The following is an 8,529-nucleotide window of genomic DNA, read 5'->3' as shown; positions in this document are numbered from 1 at the left end:
CTGGCACTGATACACGGAAAGGCGGAAGAGCACCAAAGCTGAATTGCTGCTAAATAACACGGGGAAAGGGCGACAGAGGCCGCTGAGCGCCTACAGCGCTCTCCGGCACCCGCCGGCGGGAGGGCGCATGTCAGCCGCGGCTGTTTTGTTTCTTTAATAGAGAGACGTCACGTCTAGGCCCCGCCCCGCCCCGCCCCCACCCCTTCACTCGCGGCCTGGCGCGGAGGGGTTGGGAGGAGGCGGCGCAGCTGCGGGAGTCGCAGCAGTTCTCGCGAGAATTAAGCTCCGCTCCCTGCCCCGCCCCGCCCGCCGGTTGCTGGGGCAACGCGTACACAAAGGTCCCAAGAGCGCACAGGGACTGGAGAGCCCGGGAACAGGCCCGCCGTCCGGGGACATCGTCTGACATCCTCCCCGCCGGCCACCGCGATCGGTGAGACACGAACACAGAAACACCTCCCCTGCTGCTGAGAGAGAGAGAGACTCTTAGCCATACACCGATTCCCCGGGGGAGACCGGAAGAGACAAACCGCCGCCCTGCCCCCCCCCCGCGAGACAGCCACAAACGCTGGAAGAGACACGCAGCCACGCATTGATTCTGCCCCCACCCTCCTATGACAGAGACACTCATACTCCCCTGGAGAGACGCAGCCGCACGGATTGATCGGGGGGGAGAGAGAGAGCTACACCCCCTAAGATTATGGTGTCCCTAGGCAGAATAGTGGGGGTGGAGGATTTCACCCTCAGAAATGAAGGAGCAGCCGGACAGTCCCAGTTTGGGGCACTTTCAGAATTTGTTACTCTAGGCACCCTCCTGTTGCTTTTGCCTAAATCCACCCCCCTGACACCCTCTCCTCCTCCTACTGGAGATACTCCCGGGAAGAGAGACGTGAGGGACAGGGTAAACATATTTTATGGGGGGTGGGGCACAACGTAACCGTTTAAGGATAATCCAAGCCTCTGTAAGGATGGCACTGAGCCTTGTGGAGAGAGCAAGGGACGGGGTGAGGTTTGCTGTCTTATCAATGGGGAGCCCAGGGTAGACAAAGAACAATTTTTGGGGGTGGGGGGGTCCTTCATCATTTTAGGATAATGCTGTAACGTGCATGATAACGGCCTATCTCAAATCACCTATTGAAATTAATTATTCAGCAGGGAGGAGTTTGGATAGGGTTTATGGAGATTAGGGGCTGCCAGCGCTTTATGCGATATAAAGTATCGCACACTAGCACAGGCAATTTGGCAGGAAATAGCTACAACTTTTCCCGGGGTGCTATGGGGGTGAAAATGACTTGTGTAGCCAATATCACCGCGTGCCTTACCGTGTGCTGCAATGTAGCTGGCTGCTCATTTGCCTGGCCACGCCCCTTTTTCTGTCGTGGGCGATCGTTTGGTTATAATTATAGCAAAATGATGAATCTCTAGGCCTCAGGTAGGAGAGGAGAGATGCTTTGCTTGGAGGGCTGCTACCTTTCTCGGCTGAAGTAAAGATTGATCTTTGACCCTGACTGATTATCAAAGAAAAACAGCGCGAGTTGTTTCCCTTTGGATGTAGGTGTAAAGCAGGTGCGTTAAAATCTCCCCTGTAGTCTGCATCTATCAGGCCGATTCAGTAAAAGTCGTGGGAGACCGGGTAAGTGCCCACTCTCCCGGTGTGCACATAGGCCACTCTCCTGCGTGCGTGATTCAGTATTTAAATGAGGGTCCACTGTAAAAAGAGGCGTTAGGGACACTAGCGCGTCCCTAGCGCCTCTTTTTTCACAGGAGCGGCGGCTGTCAGCAAGTTTGACAGCCGACGCTCAATTTTGCCAGCGTCGGTTCTCAAACCCGCTGACAGCCACAGGTTTGGAAACCAGACGCTGGCAAAACTGAGCATCCGGTTTTCGAGCCGCGGGCCGATTTTAAATGTTTTTTTTTAATTTTTAATTATTTTTTACTTTGGGACCTCTGACTTAATATCGCCATGATTGATCTTTGACCCTGACTGATTATCAAAGAGAAACAGCGTGAGTTGTTTTTCTTTGGACGTAGGTGTAAAGCAGGTGCGTTAAAATCTCCCCTGTAGTCTGCAACTATCAGGCCAATTCAGTAAAAGTCGCCATGATATTAAGTCGGAGGGTGTACAGAAAAAGTTTTTACTGCTTTTCTATACACTTTCCCGGTGCCAAGAGAAATTAACGCCTACCTTTGGGTAGGCGCTAATTTCTGAAAGTAAAATGTGCTGCTTGGCTGCACATTTTACTTAGTGAATCGCGCGGGAATGACTAATAAGGCCATTAACATGCATTTGCGTGTTGCGGGCGCTATTAGTTTTGGGGGGGGGGTTTGGACGCGCGTTTTCAACGCGCTATTACCCCTTATTGAATAAGGGGTAAAGCTAGCGCGTCGAAAACGCGCGTCCAAACGCAGGTTAACAGTGCGCTCTGCTGGAGCGCACTGTACTGTATCGGCCATGTATGTTGGCTATTTGAAAATTGCTCCCCATGAGGTAATATATGACTATGAGTGCTTAAGTTAAGTCTGCATGTATCTTTTGTGCACAGACCACCCCAAATTTGCCAAGCAAACTTATCACATATTTTCGCTTTGAAATTTGGTGGATAATTTGCCCGGAGTGCACACAGATTAACACACAAAGTTACACCTCCTCTTTCGTGGGCTAACTAGTGCGGCTTAATTTATGTACATAGAGGTCCATATTTAGAAGCATTTAGCTGGATAACTCAGAAGTTATCCTTCTAAATGAAGATTTGGGCACTTATCTGGCTACATGTGCTTTCTACATGCAGACTTTATTTATTTATTTATTTAAACGTTTTTATATACCGATGTTCATTGGGAACATCACATCGGTTTACACTGAGACATGAATGTAGCATTAAAGGCTTTACAGGGAACTGAATAATAATTTTAAACAAGTTAGAACAAAAATTTAGAACAGGGGTTGTAACAAAATTAGAACAGTGATTGAGATAAGGGGAGACTAAAAATTTACAGTATATACAAGAAAACCTTAATATCTACAATTTAAACAGTATCTAGATGATTGTAGTATAAACAGTATCTAGATGATTACAGTATTAAGAATGCCTTAATATCTACAGTTTAAGCAGTATCTAGATGATTACAGTATATAGTAAGGGAGTAAAGAAGTTAAATTTAGCCGAACACGAGCTGTTGTAAATTACCCTCTTAAAGTTGCCTCATTTTATTGAGGTCATGTGATATGCATGGGAAATTTTTTCATTTGATTGCTTTTCAGTTCAAACAAAAATTTGCTATATTCATTTTGAAATACCCATTCATTCCATTTTTTTTGGACATTTATGCACGGAAACACCTTTTTGCAGGCATAACATTGAAGTAAGTGGTACTTAAATGCTTAAAATCCTATGCGTGTAAAAAATGTATATGCATAAAATACTGAAAATGAACAGAACAAATACACACCGCGCGAGCCCATTCGGGGCAAGAGCCCGCTCGTACCTCGTGTGTGAGCCGTGCGGAAAGGGAGAGGACGAAACCGACCGACACACTGACTCCTATTGGAATAAGAGACTATAGGAATAAGAGAACCACAAACTTTACAGAGAAGGGAATCGCGTGGTGGTGAGTCTAGCCGCGCCCCCACATTAGACGGCCTATCAGAAGCCGTCTGGAGCCTTCTAAATTCCATAGCGATCCCGGCGGCACTCTCTTCGGCTCGACGGCCTCCCTCCTTACTTCGATCTTTTCCTCCCTTCCGCTGGGGCTCGCGCAGCCGGCGCAGCCAATTCGGGGCAAGAGCCCGCTCATACCTCGTGTGTGAGCCGTGCGGAAAGGGAGAGGACGCGAAACCGACCGACACACTGACTCCTATAGTAATAAGAGACTATAGGAATAAGAGAACCACAAACTTTACAGAGAAGGGAATCGCGTGGTTGTGCTTTACAGAGAAGGGAATCGCGTGGTTGTGAGTCTAGCCGCGTGCCCACATTAGACGGCCTATCAGAAGCCGTCTGGAGCCTTTTAAATTCCATAGCGATCCCGGCGGCGTCACGCGCCCAAAGGGGCGCGACCTAAGGGGCCTGCCCCTTAGTGCGCCCCTTTGTGACCCCAGGACCCAGGGCTCATAACGCTATACGCGTTTTCCTCTCTCCCTATCTCTTTCTCTCCAGATCTCTTCAGTCAAACAGACTAATTTGCATTCCATCAATCACTAAATCCAGCATTACAGTCTTCTAGACAGTCCCGCTAGCTTCCCATCTCAGCACTCCTGAGCCTGTTCGAGCTCTCACCCAGCGTGATCCAGCACTCATCCCCCCCAACACTCAGCCCGCCAGCATTCTCTCTGCCGGTTCCAGCACACATCCAGTGTGATCCAGCAATCATCCATCTCAGTACTCAGCACACATCCCTCCAGCATTCTTTCTGCCTATTCCAGCACTCATCCAGAGTGATCCAGCAATCATCCATCTCAGTACTCAGCACACATTCCTCCAGCATTCCCTCTACCTGTTCCAGCGCTCATCCAGTGTGATCCAGTGTGAACTCATCCAGTGTGATCCAGCAGTCATCAAACCTCCCCAAGCACTCATCCAACCCTCTCAAACTTGCAACCTCTTCTTTGCTAACACAGCAGTTTAGAATGACTCCGAGCTTTCCGATCCCTATTCTTCAACACAACCTCCTCACCACAGGAAAAGCCAATATGTTACACCGACCTCGTAACTACTCATCCCAATTATGATTTCACCTCTCACCCAATTACTAGGCCTAACACTATTCTCCCTTACGCTATTTAATGCACAATCCCTCACCAAAAAATCTCTGATTCTCAATGATTATCTCATGGACTCCAATCCGGACATTTGTGCCATAACAGAAACCTGGCTCAAACCAACAGATATTGCAATAATAAATCAACTCCCCACCCACCTCTATGATTTCTTCTCCCTCCCTCGTCTCAAAAAAAGGGGAGGGGGCATTCTTCTGGCAGCCAAAAAAGATCTGAGATTTTCCCAACTCCCTGTAACATCAGATTCTAAACTAGAAATAGGACTCTTCAAAACAGCCCAACTCCAAGTCCTACTCGTCCACGCCCCACCGGGCCTTCTTGAATCAGATGCCTCCCCCATAGTAGAAATAATTACAACACACTTAAATCTGGAATCACCAGCTATAATTTTAGGAGATTTTAATTTACATGTCGACAACCCTACTCTTACTACCAACTGCGAGGTCTTTCTCACTGCACTCTCAGCCATGCGCTTCAAGCAGATCGTCAACAAGCCCACCCACAAAGCTGGCCACACCTTGGACCTCATCTTTGTAAACTCGGGGATCAATTACTCTTCCCCTCCTACTTGTACTATGGTCCCGTGGTCAGATCACTCACTTATCACCGCCACTTTCACTATGACAGAAATCAGGAAGACTCTCCCTTCACAATCCTCATTTCTCTACAGAAGACCCTGCTCTTCCGACGACCTCAGCAACCAGCTCGCTTCAGAGCTTCCACACATCGACCTCTCTGATCCTAATTCAGCTACCCTTTCCTGGAGCAACATCACTGAGGCAGTAGCAAACAAACTATGTCCTCTTTCTACAAAAAAACTAAACCCTAACTCCACAAAAAGACAACCATGGTTCACTAACAAACTTCGTAAACTCAAACAGAGCCTAAGGCAGAAAGAAAGCAAATTGAGTAAGGCCCCTTGCCCCAGCACTCTAGCTGCCTATAAACTTGCTCTCCATTTCTACATGAACTCTACCCTAAGATCTAAAAGGGACTACTATGCTCACAAGATCCATGACCTTGTCTTCGACGCGAAAGCTCTTTTTGCTTACGTATCTAACCTGACACAAATCAACACACCAGATATCCCCAAAGACCTATCTCAATCCAAAGCTGACGAATTGGCTATTTTCTTCCAAGACAAAATATCTAACCTTCTAAAGCGATTGACCCCCAGCAATTCTTCTCTCACTAATGCAATGCAGCTACTAAACAAAGAAATCTCCTTTGAATCGTTCGAACCCATCACAGCCTTTGAGATCCATTTATTACTTAAGAAAATGAAACCTTCCTCCCACCCCCTCGACCAAATACCAACTAAGCTCCTCTTACTAATACCGGACACCATCTCCAAAACACTGGCTGATATCATCAATTGCTCTTTATCTCGGGGACTATTTCCAGATGACCTAAAACTAGCTTCTCTCAAACCGATTCTAAAGAAACCTAATCTAGACCCTAAAGACCCCAACAACTACTGCCTGATTTCTAATCTTCCATTTATTGCCAAGATCATGGAAAAACTTGTCAACACGCAACTTTCCAACTACGTCGAAGATCACAAAATACTATACCCCTCCCAATACGGATTCCGTAAAGCACTAAGCACGGAAACCCTACTCATATCCCTCTCAGACCACATCATCATGGGTCTTGACAAAGGCCAATCCTCTTTACTTATTCTCCTAGATCTTTCGGCGGCATTTGACACAGTCAACCACTTCATCCTCCTCAACCAATTGTCAAACATAGGAATAACAGGAACTGCATTATCCTGGTTCAAAACATTCCTCAGTAATAGAGGCTACAAGGTTAAAATTCACAATAAAGAATCCTCCAGCTATACCTCATCTTTAGGAGTTCCGCAAGGTTCCTCCCTATCCCCCACGCTCTTCAACATATACCTTCTCCCGCTTTGCCAACTGCTAACCCGTTTGAAACTAACACACTTCCTCTACGCCAACGATGTGCAAATCTTGATTCCCATTAAAGAAACCATCACTAAAACACTTGAATTTTGGGAAACCTGCCTTCGAGAGATCAATCTCCTTTTCGCTAGTTTAAATCTGATATTAAATACTGCTAAGACGGAACTTCTTTTCATCTCCCCAGAAAATAGTAACCTCTCTCTGTGTCCTCCAACCAACCTACCTACCACCCAAACAAGGGACTTAGGAGTTATTATCGACAACCGTCTTAACTTAAAATCATTCATCAAACAAACAACAAAATACGGCTTTTATAAACTACAGGTTCTGAAAAGAATCAAACCTCTCCTTCATGGACGAGACTTCAGAACAGTCCTTCAAGCATTAATCTTTTCTAAAATAGACTATTGCAATTCTATCTTACTTGGTCTCCCTTCCGCATCCATCAAACCCCTTCAGATGCTCCAGAATTCGACTGCAAGAATTTTGACTAACACCAGGGGAAGAGATCACATCTCTCCCATTCTCAAAAACTTACACTGGCTGCCAATACATTTCAGAATTATCCACAAATCCATCACCATCATCTATAAAGCAATCCATCACCATGCTCCACTCGATCTACAAATTCCATTCAGACGACACACCTCCACCAGACCTATCAGAGAAGCTTACAGAGGATCACTTCTCGTTCCCCAAACCAACACCACACACCATGTAACTTTCAGAGACCGAGCCTTCTCCACAGCCGGACCATCACTTTGGAACTCCATTCCCCCTGATCTGAGACAAGAACCATGCCTACCTACATTCAGAAAAAGGCTCAAGCCTTCCCAGATTCCAATTGAATGACAGCAACATCCTTAAAGAGACTTCACAAACCATTGTAAATAGTTAATCCTTAACTGCTCAGTTATCCTGCTCTTACTCTTACTCTTTCCCTTTCCCACAGTCAGATTAACCCTGTTTTAATGTAACTCTATGACTTCTTTGCACCTGTTTAAGTTACTATTTTTTAATCATACCCCCTGTTATATGTAAACCAGCATGATGTGATTTTTAATCTCGAATGCCGTTATATAAAAACTCTAAATAAAATACCGTATTTTTCGCTCCATAAGACGCACTTTTTTTCCCCCAAAGGTGGGGGGAAAATGTATGTGCGTCTTATGGAGCGAATATAAAAAAAAAACCAAACAAAAATCTAACAAACCCCCCCCCCCCGACTGCCCCAAGACCTGCCGACTTAATTTCCTACAATCCCCCCACCCTCCTGACCCCCCCCCAAGACCTGACAAATTAATTTCCTGCAACCCCCCACCCTCTTGACCCCCCCCAAGACCTGCCAAACGTCCCTGGTGGTCCAGCGGGGGTCCGGGAATGATCTCCTGGGTGTGGGCCGTCGGCTGCCAGTAAACAAAATGGCGCCGACGGCCCTATGCCCTCACTATGTCACTGAGACCGACCAATAGCAGCGGTCGGTCTCAGTGACATAGTGAGGGCATAGGGCCGTCGGCGCCATTTTGTTTACTGGCAGCCGACGGCTCACGGCCAGGAGATCGTTCCCGGACCGCTCCTGGACCCCCACTGGACCACCAGGGACGTTTGGCAGGTCTTGGGGGGGTCAGGAGGGTGGGGGGTTGCAGGAAATTAATTCGGCAGGTCTTGGGGGGGTCAGGAGGGTGGGGGTTGCAGGAAATTAATTCGGCAGGTCTTGGGGGGTCAGGGGGGTGGAGGTTGTTAATTTAAAGGGTTGGGATGGGGGGGGGGGGTTTGGGGGTTCCCACAGAAAGAAAAGTTTTCTGATCTGGGGAGTGGACCGAAATG

General features: G+C 47.1%; 1 protein-coding gene across 5 annotated transcripts in view; it reads left to right on the top strand.

Moving 5' to 3' along the window:
* Window positions 1-227: 227 nt before the first annotated feature.
* The window catches only part of AGBL3 (ATP/GTP binding protein like 3), a 279,448-nt gene continuing 271,146 nt past the window's right edge, over window positions 228-8,529 (top strand). For 4 of the 5 annotated variants that reach the window (XR_003856022.1, XM_029597245.1, XM_029597246.1 and 1 more), the window contains exon 1: window positions 228-430. The gene's annotated coding sequence lies outside the window, so the exon portion shown is untranslated. Of the gene's footprint in view, window positions 431-1,228; window positions 1,564-8,529 lie in introns of those variants that run through there. The other variant, XM_029597244.1, reaches the window with a different exon arrangement.

Source organism: Rhinatrema bivittatum, chromosome 4, assembly GCF_901001135.1.
Source record: "Rhinatrema bivittatum chromosome 4, aRhiBiv1.1, whole genome shotgun sequence".
Taxonomy (NCBI): domain Eukaryota; kingdom Metazoa; phylum Chordata; class Amphibia; order Gymnophiona; family Rhinatrematidae; genus Rhinatrema; species Rhinatrema bivittatum.
Note: the sequence above shows the minus strand (reverse complement) of the source record. Positions and strands in the feature narration are given on the sequence as shown.